Raw genomic sequence first — 15,001 nt, 5'->3', positions numbered from 1 at the left:
GATTTAGCAGAGCTTCACCAGCATGGACTTCAGAAGATGAAGGAGCAGCTATCTCCTAAATTTACCCAAATAGGCACACGGCCTATTTTACTTTGATTTAATGACACTAAATCCCAGAACTGTATGGAAGGCTATTCCAGGCATTTCCTAGGTCCATGTCATTACTCTGTCACTTGGAAGACTCCAAGATGTCATCACTGGGCCAGGACCCGTAACAGTAATTTTTTCCAGGCTCATTACAATGTCTGCCAAGAGCATAAGCCTCTTATTTACGTACAGCATGCTGGGGAGCTGACTCCATACTTGGCAAATCCAACAGCTTGTCTCAAAGAGGAGGGTAGGCAGAATTCAGGGCTGGGTACAGGGATGAGGGGAGGATGCACAGGCCCCTCCTCTGCCTCACACAGAGATGCAGGGTTTTGCAAAGCCACAGCATTCCACTGAACAGGACAGGGTGCACGTACACTGCCAGCATCCCAGCCATGTGCCAGGCCAGCCCTGCTGCCTGTTCCTAGCACTCTCTTTGGCACACTCTTGGCTGTCAGCTCTTTCCCTGCTCCTTCTGCTCTGTGCCAGCCTGGTGGCAAACACACACCTTGACACTCAAACCAGTGGGCAACTGGCCAAACCACCCCTGAGGAACAGAGTTTACTCTTCCATGACTCAAGTTCACTCTTCTGTCAAGTGTCTTCACCTTGCCAGCACTGGAGAGAAGCATCCTATGAGAATACCCCTTCAGAAGAGGGGCACCAGGGCCCCAGCATGTGCTGCTCAGCACCTACACTTTGGTGTTGAATGCCCAAATTATGTCTCAAGTGTCATGAGTAGATGAATCCACAGAGCAGCAGCTGAAAATCAACACATCTTTGAAAGCATCCTGTAAGTCAGCTGACCCAAGTTTAGACCCCTGTGGCCATCCCTCACCCCTCAGTTTCAGCAGAGATCTGCATCAGGATACTCTAATTCTGGTTCCTTCTACACTCAGCCTAAATTCTGTGCCTTGACTCTTAAGTCATTCAACTTGCAGCCGTGTGGGAGGGTATATATGTACATTCATTAACACTTCCATTATGCCCCGTGGTTTGGCAGGTGGTGCTGCATTATGGATTTAAACAGTGCCAGCAAGTGAATCTACAGCACTTCACTGGATTAGCATGCTATGGGAAATCATACCTCAGAAGGGTTCTGCACTCTCTGAGGCAGCTCTGATGAACAAGGCAATAGCAGGGCTCCAACCACCACTACACTGTGCAATCACAACAGAAATTCACCCACAACTTTAGGGAAAGAAACTCCCCCAAAACTCAATTACCATAGTGTTGAGGAAAAACGGGGGAAAAAAAAAAAAAAAAAAAAAAAAAAAAGGAAAAGAAAGGAAGAAAGCAACAGCAGATTCTCTTGCCAGTTAAAGGAAAAGAGTGGCACACCCACTTCTGCCACAAAGCATCTTTCACACATACCAAACAGTAACATCTGCTTTTGCCCTATAAACTGTTTTCACATAGGAGAAACACACCACACTTGGTTCTACTCATTTCAGAAGTCAGCTTTCAAGGTACTCAGTGCTCCATGCCCAACGTGATGCCTCTTCCTGTCTCATCATCAGGCTGACACTGACAGATTTGCAGAAATTGCACAGTCAGACTCCCTGAGAGGATGCTGTCCCAGAGGGATGGGAAGATGTGCTGGGCTGCAGAGCAATACAGGCAGTGAACTCACCACTGAGCCTTGGCAAAGGGCAGGTTTACCCCTTTGATGTGACAAGAGGATAAAGCATCAGTTAAACACTGGTATCACCACACTGCTTGTCATTTTCTGGGGCTGGACCACACTCACCTTTCCTTAACTGTGAGGGCACTACAGTGCCACTGTACACTGCAGCTGTACCTGAGTGGTACAGAGCTCCAAGTGCACAGCACCTGTGCTTTACCTGAGCAGTGGGAAGGGTCACTTCACACCTAAGACCAGCCATGAACCAAATACAGCAAAGTAACTGGACAGTTTCTGGGTCTAGACAATTGGGATAAATCAAGAGCTACCTTCAAAGAAGAATCCTGATGCTTGATTAGCTCTTCCAGATCATTGCTATGGTTCAATTACTCTGCTCTCCTTCTCCTGTTTGAAGCTCAAAAGAATGTGAGAAAGGAAACATGTTCAATTTCCTACAGACCTTGGCTGAGAAATTCCAAATAAATGTATAGGTTCTGCCATAAGACCCATTTCTAACTTCCATCCACCACACAACTCTGAAGTACAGCTACCCTGCTGCAATGCTGTAACCAAGTCAAGACACCAGGGTCTCTTCTCAAAAACAGTGGGATGCAGCATTATGTTGCTCTAGCCTTAGGGTAGATCTCATATGCCATTCCTATGCAGATACAGTGACATTATTTTTGAACATCAAGCAAAGAGATTATGGATGAAGCTTAGTTTTGGCAATCCAGGTAAATCGCTCATTTGCATCATATTTTACATACCAGACTCACAGAAACAGCAAAATATGTGGATTTGTCCCTTCATTGTACTGCAGGGTTCTCTGCAAGGGACATAGACCCTTACATGGAGTCATCCTCTTATGCTTCAGCACCTTCAGTGACACTGCAGACTTAAAATTTTATTTAAAACACAACTATAGATTTTGTTTTTTTTTATGGCAACCTAGTGAGTGATAATAATATATGGGATGATTTAATCTGATGGTATCTTGACACATCTCTGCATATTAAAATATCTCTATTAAAAGCGCAGATAGAGACAGCATGGATGGCAGCCATTTGAAAAAAATAAAATAAATGAAGCACCAAGGCATTAAGGCCTTGTAAGGGACAAGATTACTTTCATCCTGCCACAGCATGTTTCAATTTAACCACTGCATCTCTCAGCACTTTTGGTTCATATTCCTTTACCACACAGAGACACTAGTTTGGTATACGCCCAGCCTTAGGAAGGGGAAATGGTATTTTGGGTCACCAGTTCCACCCACCCCTCCACTCAACAAGGCTTTTGAAGTGCACCAGTCCCAAACAGAAGCCAGAATACATTAGCCTGGGGTCAGGAGGGCTTGGAGAGCCTGAGGTTGGGAGATATTTAAGGAGGTTTTTGGGGCCAAGTGGCTTTGTCAGCAAGTTCCTTCCCTCCTGCTGCCCACGAGGACACCCTGCCAGGGCTGCTGGCACGTCTGCCCCAACCATGGACACTAGCAGGCATTTCCTCAGTCCTTTTGTCATTGCTTTGAAGGTGGCAGACCTCCAATCACTGCCCAAGTTCAGCAGTTCTTCACTGCTCTGGCTGAGACAACTCCTCTTTGTCCCTTCTCACCTCTCAGCTACACCAGTTCATCTTCATGAACCCCAGGAACTGCAGCTCCTGTTTCTTTGCTCTATTCTGTTTTACCCCAAACCAGAGAACTGCTCCCAGAAGGGATTTATTCTTATGCTGCACAAAACCAAACAGATGCCCGAAAACACAATTTTTCTGCTGGTGAGGCTGGTATGTAAACAACAGAGAGTAACTTGCTGTGCTCAGGAGACCTTAAAATAAGAGTCCTATTTCTCTGTCCTCCTGGATCCAGTAAGTCATCCTCCTGAGGTTCAAAGAGTTTCTGGAACTCATAATTTAAAAATCCATGGAATGAAAATGGGGTTGCTGGAGATCTGTACCATCAGAAAAGTAGATTGAAAATGTTCTGTTATTTAATAATTCAAATCCCAGTTGTCTAATTAAACAGGGTTGCTACATTGCAAAAAGAATAAGGAATTATATATTCTCTTAGCTGACTTGGCTGATTAACATGAAAGCCTTCTCATGCTCCACAGGTGTTTGGTCCAAGTAAAACTTTTACAAACAGACTTAATACTCCACAAGTAAATCTCATGTAAAACCCTTGCTGCTCACAGGACCAGGGTGATACAGCAACTTGTCAGCATCTTTGTGCTTCATGGAGCCATTTTGCAGGATGCACAGAGGAAGCGAGGCCCAGCAGAGCATCTTAACAGAGCATTCAGCATCTCTTTGGACCTGCCCAAACCTCAATAAAAGCAAATGGTCTGCACAGTTCCTCATGCCTGACATATTCCCTGTTTGCAGATTAGATCTGAAAGCATCCACAGCATGTGGAGGAAACAGAAATCTCTCTCAAAGCACTCTGCCCTTGAGCTACAGAATATTTTCTTAGGGAAGTGCTGCAAGTCCACCTCATCACTACAGCTGATCACAGCCTCTGGATGCTCTAATTCCAGGCTATGATCCTTCCCCAGCTACCACCAAGGTCTCTTCAGGTGGCAGTGAAGTGCACAGGGTGGGCTCAGGCAATACCTTGCCTGTTCTCCAAGGGCAGCTGTGTCAGATGCAGGCAGGCACCTTAACAGCAAGATCATGACTATTCTGAGAGCTACCACGCAGTGTTTGACCTTGCACTGCTGCACAAAAACAATCCACAACAGCTGAGGGTTTTTCCAGAGCACTGGGGCATGTCTCCTCCTGTTCCAAGGTTATTTAGGGATTCTCATCCCCACGAAACACCAGCAGCCACCAAACCAGCCTCAGTCTGCAACTGCAGCTCAGCAGCAAGCACTGCTGAGCCAAAGGGATTCCTTCAGTGGTCTCCCCCCTTCCAGTCCATCACTCTGCAGCACAAGTTCTGTGAATGCCCTTCATGACTCTTTCTGGGATGGAGTATAACTTCTTCCAAAGAGTCCTGCTTTATAGACATATGTTCTCCACCCAGCAAGTGTTGCACTGAGGCTGGTGACACCAATACTTCCACAGCAAGTATTACACAAGACATCAGCTACATATTTTCTGAAGATCACAATCTCTAGCAAACTGCCAGCTGTCTATGCAGACCACTCAAGAGCTATCTGGGTGTGCTAAGTACAGATGACAGACCCGATAACAGCGTCTGGATGTGTCCAAGAGATTAAATTCCATCTGCATCCTGTTACTTTTGTCATTTGGGACCCCTTCAGAGTGCATGTTTCAACAACCAACTGGTAAAGAGCTTGTGTCACAGGAACAAAAGTTTACAGGAAAAAAAAAAAAAATCCTTTAAATGCTTTTTTGGAGTCACCAGGTACGTGAAGACATGCTATAGTGGGTGTTTTAGTAGCTCTTTAAGTGGGAGGGCCAGTTCAAGAAAAAAGTGGCTGTGATTCCCACTACACTGATGTCCATTATCATCCTTTTAATGTGGAATAGGTGGGTCTTTGTTCCAGCTATTGCCTATCAGGCTCACCATGAGGCTTAGTGCTTCCAGCAGTGCAAAGAGTAGATCCCTATTCAAAAGCTTTTCAACCCCTCATATTTGCAAGATGAACAAGCATTTGTTTTCCTAAACCAGAGCATGCCTTGCACTGGAAAACAGAACAGACTGCAATAGCGTACCACTCAAAACTATACAGAAAGAAGATGAAACACATTCATTTTCATATTGATATGACCAATTCTTAAACAAATAAAACAAACATACCCAAACAAAGCAAATCACAAGGAAAAAAAAAAAAAAAAAAGTCCAATAAAGCTGAAGATTTCACTTCAATAATTTTTTTCTTCACTTCAAAACCTCCTCCTTCCAATAAGTGGATTATACAGAGGAACTGCAGAGCCTCTTGCTGTTGCCAAATCTGCATTTTTTGGACACATGGCGCTGTCAGTGTTTGTTCACAGAGTCCCTCTCCACACCCCGTGGTTGGTTCACCCACCAGTGAAATCCTGATCCCAGTCCTTCCTATAGCTGTGACATGCTGGCAAGCAGACACTTGGAAAGCTGAATTCACTGGCACTCTCAATCAGATTAAATTTCATTAAAGAACTTTTAAATAAAACAAACTCCAACATTTGCACTACGTAATTAAGTGGAAGCCAACTGAATTCGTGTCAAGACATGCCATAAGTGAAAATATCTGGACCCTGGCATCCCTGTGTCCCTAGCCAGCTCTGAAAGGAAAGCTCCAGCAGCTTGTGCCACAGCACACCCTTCACTGCATCTCCTTGGGACTGCAGCTCCTGCGGAGGAGCAGGAGCAGCTGAGACCTGCCAGGCTCTGCCTGCTCCCATTCCTGTGCTGCTGCAGGCATGGCCTGGGAGGCACAGCAACATCCCTGCCCTGGCAGCAACCAGGAGTGACTTTCCAGTGGCAGAGAAAGGGCCACTGGGAGCAAGTCAAGCTGCTGCCTGAGCCCATGGAATTCGGCAGCACTGGGGGCTCCCGGGTTTCCCCAGGGGAATATTTCACTGGAACCCACACACAGAACATGACACAGCCCCCAGCAAGGCACAGCATGACTTACAGCTGACTTCAGTAGGCTTTGGTTTGATCCCTAAATCCTCTGACACTTCACAAGAATGTTTCTCAACTCCCACTGCCTTCAGCCTCACAAGAGGTAGACATAAATACTTAGTATTAGCATAGCTCCCCATGACTCATTTTTTCTCCTTTTTAAATATAGCATCCTATAAATGTGGATACATTGTGAGCAATAAAACTCACATTGTTACTGTTCATCATGCAACCATAACAAAAAATTCCTCCTGCCAGCTTTGCACAGCTTCCTCCACCAAGCCCCAGGCACTGGTGACCCTCACACAGCTGAGAGGGAGTAGATGAGGCTCTGCTCCACCAGGGAGCCCAGGCAGCACAGGGACTCAGCAGATGTGGAGCTGGGCAGAAAGCTCCACCATCAACCCAGCTACTCATACCAACTTTATGAAGAAGAGCAGAGCTGGCTCTGTGTATAGAAGGAGCAGGGATTTGCCCATCAGAAATGCAGTTTCAGTAGCTGAGAAGCAGTCTGTGCCAGCCTTGGGGAAGCCACTCACTGAAGTGGTGGTGGAGGCATCTCTAGCTGGGGGATGCTCCCCACTCTTCATCTTCCCCCAGACATACATCACATCACCTCCCTCCATCACCAAGCTTGTGCTTTCTTCCTTAGAGAAGCCAAACCCACGTTGCCTAGCCAAGCAAATGCCACAAGCTGCTTCAGAAGCACTGAGGAAGAACCAGATGAGAAAAGCATGGACCAGAGCTTGCTGATTTTCATGGGAATTGAGACCCAGTTTCAGCATCCTCCTGTCTGTGCTACTGCAGATTTTCTTGTGTGATCAATCCTTCATGCTGTGTTTAGCTTTACTGAATACTTTTGTTCCCTAGCTGTGCAAATGAGATAAATAACAGGACCCTATCTCACAGGTATGTTGCAAAATAAATAGACTTTGCATTACAAGTGTTACAGGAATGCTTTAAAACTTGCACAAGTATCAAGACTAATCCATCACTGCTCAAAAAGAACCCTAGGACTGAGAGCAAATTAAAATCTTACCCACAAAAACATTAGAGTATGCAAGACTGTTTTCTTAGTTTATCTGTTTCTTCTGATAACCGTGTTTGCCCCAGTGACTTGAACTGTTCTAGTCATAAGCTGTTTGAGCTAAGTGCAGCAAATCCTGTCTAGAGAAATATAGGCTTTGCTCTGTCTACAACAACAGCTGAGACATCAGTCATCCTCTCAGCTGTCCTAAAGACACAGCTGAAAATGCATGCTCATATCCATCTTGCTGCCAGGTGACTGAAAAATACATTTTTACCTCTTGGACCTCTCCAATAAGACTACCCATGAGAATTTATTTACCACAGTATTTTTCTAATTGTTTCTCCAACATTGTTATTTAATATCTGAAATGAGTGGAGTGGCAGAGCTGCCACTCTCATCCTAGAAACTGACATTTTAAAGACAAGATAAACAGAAGCCTTTGCTTAAAACTTCCAGGAGTGTGTGCAGCTTAAAAAGCTAATTCCTATTTAAAATAATGACTAAGACTCTGAGGAATCCAACTCCCAAAGTCACCCAGGTAGTTTTGAATATGTTACCCTTTCAAAGTAATTATGCCATCAAAGTTCCAGTGAAAAGCTGATGAGCGTTACTAATATATGCTGATGAGAGAGCCTGAACGTGAAAGACCTTCCTGGTTTATTTACACTCCAGTAAATCAGAAAGCACACCAAGAACTTATTTTCACATAGGAGAGTAACAGAGCTGACCACAAGGGACATGTGAGGACGTTAACCCACTGCCCAGGGAGTAGGTTTACTGTAAACTGGCTGCAAGCTGATGCTGTGGCACTTGTTTTCACTGGACATGATGGAAACTTGGAGCAGCTGTTTGGACTTCAGTGGACTAGCACCAGTCACTACAGAAAACAGTGGTCTGGCCCATTACCTGAATCATTACAAGTCCCCATTCAGATGCAAAATAGTCCCCTGGCAGTCCTCAGTGACATTTATCTCTAGACCAAGAACTAGGCAGGTGCAGTCAAGAGCTGGGATGAAGAAAGAATAAACCATTTTTACCACCCTGCATGAAGTTACATATTTGGTACAACATTCTTTGCAGAAGCAGACCTTCTCAAAGAGAAGGCAAGGCAGGCATTGTGTTATTTGGGAGAAGGTGAAGGAGTGCCAGGAACTTTTTAAGTTGCTCTATAGTAGAAGAAGAAAATAGTTAAAGATTTTACTCTTGAGCCTATCAATGTCAAACAAATTCCAAGGTTAACAAAATTTAGACAAAAATAAATATGTAAATTGTACAAGCATTGAACATTTCTGCTGGCCAGTTCTGGCCAGCAGGAAGGGGAATCCATCCAAGACTGTCTCAGATGCTTTCTGAAGTATCTCAGCTATATTTATGCTTCCAACACACCCCACAAAGAAATAACTTATACTACCCCATTTTGGAAAGAAGAAGAGGACTCAGTGAGAGGCAGGTCCATTGGTACCTGTAAGAGTTGCTGATCTCAGCCTACCCATCTCTGGCCAGTTTGTGACAAAGTGCTTGGGGGCAGTTTCCCACCCCTCCACCCAGCTCCAGCAACTGGGCTGGTCCCTCAGATGAAACCTATTTGCCTGTGCAACAGTAAACACCACTCACTGGAAAAGCAGTGTCTGAAGCAGTAAAATTGCAGGAGAGTCAGTAATGAGTACTGTAAGTAGAGCAAACTACTTAAAAATATTGTTAACCTCTCCCAACCCTGTCCCTACCCTTTCCCTTAATCAGAAGACATATTTTTGTACAATTATTTCATTATCTAATGGCAAACTGGCTGCCTGTTCTACCTCTATGCAAGATTTCCATATATATTACTCCTCCACTGACATTTTCTCACATATACACATGCACAGATCAGCAATTGCCCCACTACATTCTCAAAGAGAGAATAAAAGAGCCATAAATCTCAAAAAAAATGAGTATGCCAAAAAATTCAGCATCTGAAGTTACAGCTGTTCATTTCTCCTCTCTGTTCAGAAAGAGCCAGTCGTGGCTCATTGCAGATGTTATTGAAGTAGATGGTGTTGCTCTAGATTTACTTTGGATACAAACACTCAGGATGTGACCCACTGGAGCACTGGAACTTTGTTTCCCCACAGAGAAAAAGCCAGTGACATTCAAGTGGAACAGGAAGGCTATTCTCCCCTCCCCAGTAAGTATCTTCTCTCAAGCACCCCTGTAAGCAACAGCAGGAGAAAGAAGCAACAACTCCACCAAGGAGTGGGCTAATATTCCTCCCATCTGCCAGTCCCACGCTCATTCTGTTTTCACTTGGACCAAATCCTCCCAACCCCTTCTGCTTTATACTTATTAAACTTGGGTGCTTCACACAACAAAAATAATGTCATCCAACTTTGAAAGGTCACTTAAAAGGCACATTTCCATATCTTTTAACCCCACTTCTCTTCCTCAGCCCTGCCTTAGAAGCCTGAAAATTAATTCCCTATTTTTCACATTGAATCTGTCCCTGAATCCCAGCCTACTAACTTATGACAGCAAAGGCTTATGCAAACACCACCACCATGCAAAAACACTCCCCTCTTCATTCCTGTGGATTCATGTTAATATTCTTCACCTCCAGAGTCTGAAGTCCTCTCTGCATTGAGAGCTGCATGTTCCCAAGCTGAGGTACAATCCCTCCTAAGTCCACCCACACAGGTAAGAGAGGTAAAGGGATGATGGAGAAGTTACAATGCTGAGGCAAAAGCAGCTCCACAAAGGGTAGGGGCACTGCACTGAAGGCCCTGCATGGCTCCAAAAGCTGAGCAAGTCTGAAGCCAGGAGCCACCAGAAGTGACAGCTTAGCTGAAGAGTGACAAACAAATAAACCAGGCAAAAGCAAATTATTAAGAGTGGCCAAGCTGAAGTCTGGAGCCTGTAACTTTTACAGGGCATACTGATTCATCCTAAAGAACTGACTCACCTGGAGCCAGCAGGTCAGTAGGGATGCCAGGCTTGGCAGCTGTGGGTAGAGGTTCTTGGCTTGAATCCAGCTACAAAAAGGACTTCACACCCAAGGAAGGAAGATAGAAATGAAAGGGTAGGAATGAATGAAGCTGAACAGTTTTGCACAAGGAGACTTCCAGAATAAAAAGGAGTAGAGATTCTGCTCAAATGTTGTCAGCCCTGAAGCACCACTAGGAGCTCATGGTGCAGCTAATGGGCCAGGGAGGACTCAGGTACAGGACACTGCAGTTAAAGAAGAGCCTAAGAAACCACAGCACAATGTCAACAATAATGAATTATCACATCAATTTTTCCTATATCCACCTGCCTTACATTGCATTTGCCAGTGACAACACCATCTCACACACAGGACTCATCCTCCTCCTTCCAATCCCCAATTGCCATGTCTCCACCAGTGCAAAAAAAATGTGTGGGGAGAAGGAGGAAAGTCCTCTTCAACCACCTTCTGATACAGTGTTACTCCTTCCAAGTGTTAACCTCAATCCCAGGATAAGAAAAAATCATCCAATACGACACATACCAAAAGCTCCCCACATGAAGAAAGCAAGTTTAGTTTCTGCAATTCTTAGCACCTCTGCAAAAAAATTTTGAGCTTGTGAAAATACCCACCAAAAACTTCCATAAACAGAACTGCCTCTCACGTTATTTCTGAAAAGTGGTGCTGGGGCAGCTCTGACCCTAATGCAGCTGCTCTGGTTCAGGAGTGATGCTGGTGGGGTGCCTGGCTCCCTGCAGTATAGATATACACTCTGTCATATTGAATATCTCCTGGAATGGAGGAGCAAAATCAAGGAAAGGCAAAAAAATTGATGCAGAACTATAATATGGAGCTAGTCATACCCATTTTCTACATACACTATTATTTTTAAGGAGATGCTGCCAGCTTGGTATTTTCAGACTCAAATATCTAGAAAGAAATCTTACCTCTCTTAGGCAGTCCAAAGCTCTGCTACAGAGAGATATTTTTCTTTAAAGCTATTAGTTCACAATTTCCTTGCCACACCCCTTGTTCTTTCTCTTATCTTTCTCCTAGCCTTTCTTAAATTGATAGACCCTGTTTTTGCAAATCTCTTTTAACCGATTCAGAGCAAGAGACAAGTACCTTTCATAAAGAAAAATGACAGTTTTAGGCCTTTGAAATGCATCTCTCTTGTGCAGAAAGAGCCTGAGCTAACCAGATAATTTCAGAACGAAAATTCAGAAAGCACAGTTATAGCTGATACAACTGTAAAGTTGATTCACTTTTCTTAGTATCAACAATAGTTTCCAGGTAAGACATACATAAACATTTCCAGTCAATAGCATCCCTTTCAGCCTGCCAACAAAATCCGAACTTAGATGATTTAAGCTACCTGAGGAGTTGGTGGCTTAGATTTTCATACTTTCCATGGCATTACTGGAGCACAGTGCCAGCTGACAGAGCTGAAGGACTGCTGGGGAAAAGCCTCCTGCCGGGGTCAGGGCTGCCCTGTGCACTTTGCTCTTCTGAGAAAAGCCCTGCCGTGTCAAGTCCCCATTTGTTGCACGACGTGATCAGCACGACAGGGAGGGTCACTGGAGCAGAGGAGTGCGGGATGCTTGAGACTGATCCACCCGAGGTCTAACATTCTCCTCAGCTTGCAGCCAGCGTGGCTTTATCTTAGTTTCTCTGTCTAGGAAGCAGGGCTTTATACGTTGTTCCTAAGGCTCTTGAGCTATCGATTAAAATAAATAAAAAACCTACAAGTTTTCTTTCTAATCCTCAGCAATCTCAGTCACAAGGTCTGAGAAATCCTTGTCCTATCTGTGGTTCAGTTTGTTTTCTTAAAGCAGAGAGTGAAAAAGCAAAGTAAAAGTAAAGTAAAACCAGAAGGAAAAAAAACCCAACAAAATCAAACCCAAAGCGGTACCTCCTCTTCTTCTTGTTCCTTTGTAATTGAAGATAGCATCTCTATCCTTCTAAAAGTTATAGACGCTTGTACAAAGTACTCAGTGATCCACGAGCGATTTTAACGCGAGATAAGAATCCTCGCCATACCCATCACATCCAAACACACCCGGGGTAGGAAAGTAAAATATTACCGTGGCTCTGATTCTGTGGCAGGGGGGGGGGAATAACCCCTGAAACAAGCAAAATGCAACTTACAAAGATCTTCCATTACACCGCGTAACTCGGCGCCCAGCCCGGAGCAGACACGGACCGCGCGGTCCCGACCATCGCCCCCCTTTGCCGGGGACCCCGGGCCCCCGCAGCCCCCGTACCGTCCGTCCCGCGCCCGGCGCTGCTGCGAGCGGCGGCTCCGCGGCGACAATCGGCGACAGTCGGCGACAGCGCGTTCTTCCCGACACCGAGCTGCGGCCAGGGAAAGCGGCGGTGCCCGGGGCGCTCTGCTCCCGCCGGGGGGGCTCATGCCAGCGCGGGGCGCCGCATTTCAGCGGGAGCGGCTGTGGGGAGAGGAAAGAAGCAGAGGGAAGCCCCGCCGCGGTTACCGCCGGGTGTCACGGCGGTCCCGCCCCCCCCGCGGTTTGTCGCGCGTGGAGCGCCCCGAGCGCGCGGCGCTGTCCCGCGGGGACGGGCACAACACACCCGCTTATTGTTCGCTCGCTCGGCCGTGCCCCCCGCCCCGCTCGCAGAACGGGCGGCGCCGCTCCCCGCTCCGAGCCCGCTCACCCGAGCTGCGGGGCCGCGCCCTCGGCCGGGCAGCGCCGGCGGGCCCGCAGCCCGCGCCGGCCATCCCTTATATCGCCGCGCCGCCTGCTATAAATAGCGCGGCCCCGCCGCGGGGGCCGGCCCGGGCGCGGCCGGAGGGGGTTCGCGGCGCTGCGGGCCCCGCCGGCACCGCCGCTCGGGACGCGCGGGGCTCCCGGCCCGGCCCGGCCCGGCCCGGCCCGGCCCGGCCCGCCGACCCCCGGCGCGGCAATGGGCCCGTCCGCGCCGCGCGTTAAGGTGGAGCGGGGCCGCGGCGGCGGCACCTTAAACCGGCGGGACCGGCCCGCAGCGACCCCGCGGGGCTGTGCCGCCGGCCAGGGGAGGAGCGGAGGAAAGAGCCGGGTCCGCCTGACGGACGGGGCAGCACGGACTGCTACAAGCGCCGTTCGCGTCGCATGAACGGCAGACACCGAGCCTTTGAGAACCAGCGACTACGCACACGCAACCCCCTTCTCCCTCTCCCCCATATATATATTCATAATTAATAGGAGGAAGCGTCATCAACTTTAATCCCAATAAAAGAGTTCGTTATTAATACACTCATCCTGTACATCACTCGGGGAACACATGGGCAGTGGTTACTTTTCTTACCTCTCATTTGTGCCCTTGGCTGGCACTGGGAGGCAGAAGCAAAGCAGTGCTTCCCATGCCACCTGCCACCTCACACCTTGAGCCTGACACCAGCAAAAGCTCCACACCTACACACACACTTACTGACACATGCTGCTCTCAGAGGATGCAAGCAATACCTGTGTGAAATAATCCACGGCAGGAAGGATGTGTCCTTCCAAGGAGCACCTTGGTCCCAGCCCTGCAGGGACATGCTGAGTGCCCACAGCATTGCAGGGGGCTGCATTTAGGCACCTGCTGATTTACTTGCTGGGTCAGGGCTTACCTCCTTGGTGGTGTGCAAAACAGAGGCACAGGAACCCTAAATGGTGAAGAGTCCCAGCTCTCCTCCTGTGCTGAATTAGCAGTATGTGCACTCCAGCTGTCCCCAGAAAGATCTACCCGGGGAGTCTGGCACAGTGCTGCGGCATGCATGGGACAAAACAGCCTCCATGCTGTCGTTCCCACACGTGTGATAGGCAGGGAGAAGTGTACTGCCATTTTACAAACAAGATATGTGAGTGTCTGCCTCAAAATCTGCATTGGTCCAGCAGCATGCAAGAGGTGAGAGGGAGCAGACCAGGAGAAACCCCACAGGCTTTCCGAACCAAACCGGGACAGATGTGTTTTGTTCACACAGATCGACAGCTGAGTTTGTAAGTTTGTAAGTTTTGCCAAAAAGAGTCACATGTTTACACCTGAATTTGGTGTGAAACAGCTGCTCTGTTGGTTACAAATTTTCCTTCTAGGACAACAGAGTCTCCTCATCTTCCCAGGGCAGACTGCAGTGCAGTGATGGATGTGACTGACTGGCTGCAAGGAATCTTGCCAACAGTGAGGGCAGAATTGTCAAAGCTGCACCCAGCAGGTCATTTATACAGCCCCAGAGGTGGGGAAATGCTGTCACTAAGAACTGGGGACACAGCAGTCCCTGGTTGCAGGTTTAGATCTTTAAATCTGGGCATCCAGCTTTCTATTTTGGCATCTTAAACAGATACCCTTTAGAGCTGCACATTTCTGCTTCTGTGGAGATAGCTGCATTTGCCAATCAAGCCCAATACTCAGACACCTAAACCTGAAAATCTCTGATGCATTTCATACCAAAGTCAGTTACATTTGTCAGGAAAAGTGTGTGGCCTGGCTCCTGTATGTCATCTGGGCTATTTCTCAGTTTTCTCTAGCCTTCCCACCCATAAGAAATACTAATATCATGGACAGAGGAAAGCCAAAATGTCCTCTTCTAATTCCATCCACTATCTGGAGCAGCATTAAATTTCTTGTACTACGTATTAGTTAACAACATTGCTTGGGGGGAGTTGCTGCTGTGGTTGAGTGCTTATACAATACAACTGCTAGTTAAGTGCATTTTTGTATCCTGCTGAGTCACCCCGAGGAGCCCTCAAACAAAACATCAGGT

At 47.0% G+C, this 15,001-nt stretch overlaps 1 protein-coding gene across 2 annotated transcripts in view; it reads right to left on the bottom strand.

Moving 5' to 3' along the window:
* Window positions 1-13,095, bottom strand: part of MRAS (muscle RAS oncogene homolog) — a 38,153-nt gene extending 25,058 nt beyond the window's left edge. For both annotated transcript variants that reach the window (XM_056496512.1, XM_056496513.1), the window contains exons 1-2: window positions 12,937-13,095; window positions 12,528-12,710 (exon numbers count right to left, since the gene is read on the bottom strand). The gene's annotated coding sequence lies outside the window, so the exon portion shown is untranslated. The remainder of the gene's footprint in view (window positions 1-12,527; window positions 12,711-12,936) is intronic.
* Window positions 13,096-15,001: the final 1,906 nt, after the last annotated feature.

This window comes from Oenanthe melanoleuca, chromosome 7 (assembly GCF_029582105.1).
Source record: "Oenanthe melanoleuca isolate GR-GAL-2019-014 chromosome 7, OMel1.0, whole genome shotgun sequence".
Lineage (NCBI taxonomy): Eukaryota > Metazoa > Chordata > Aves > Passeriformes > Muscicapidae > Oenanthe > Oenanthe melanoleuca.
Note: the sequence above shows the minus strand (reverse complement) of the source record. Positions and strands in the feature narration are given on the sequence as shown.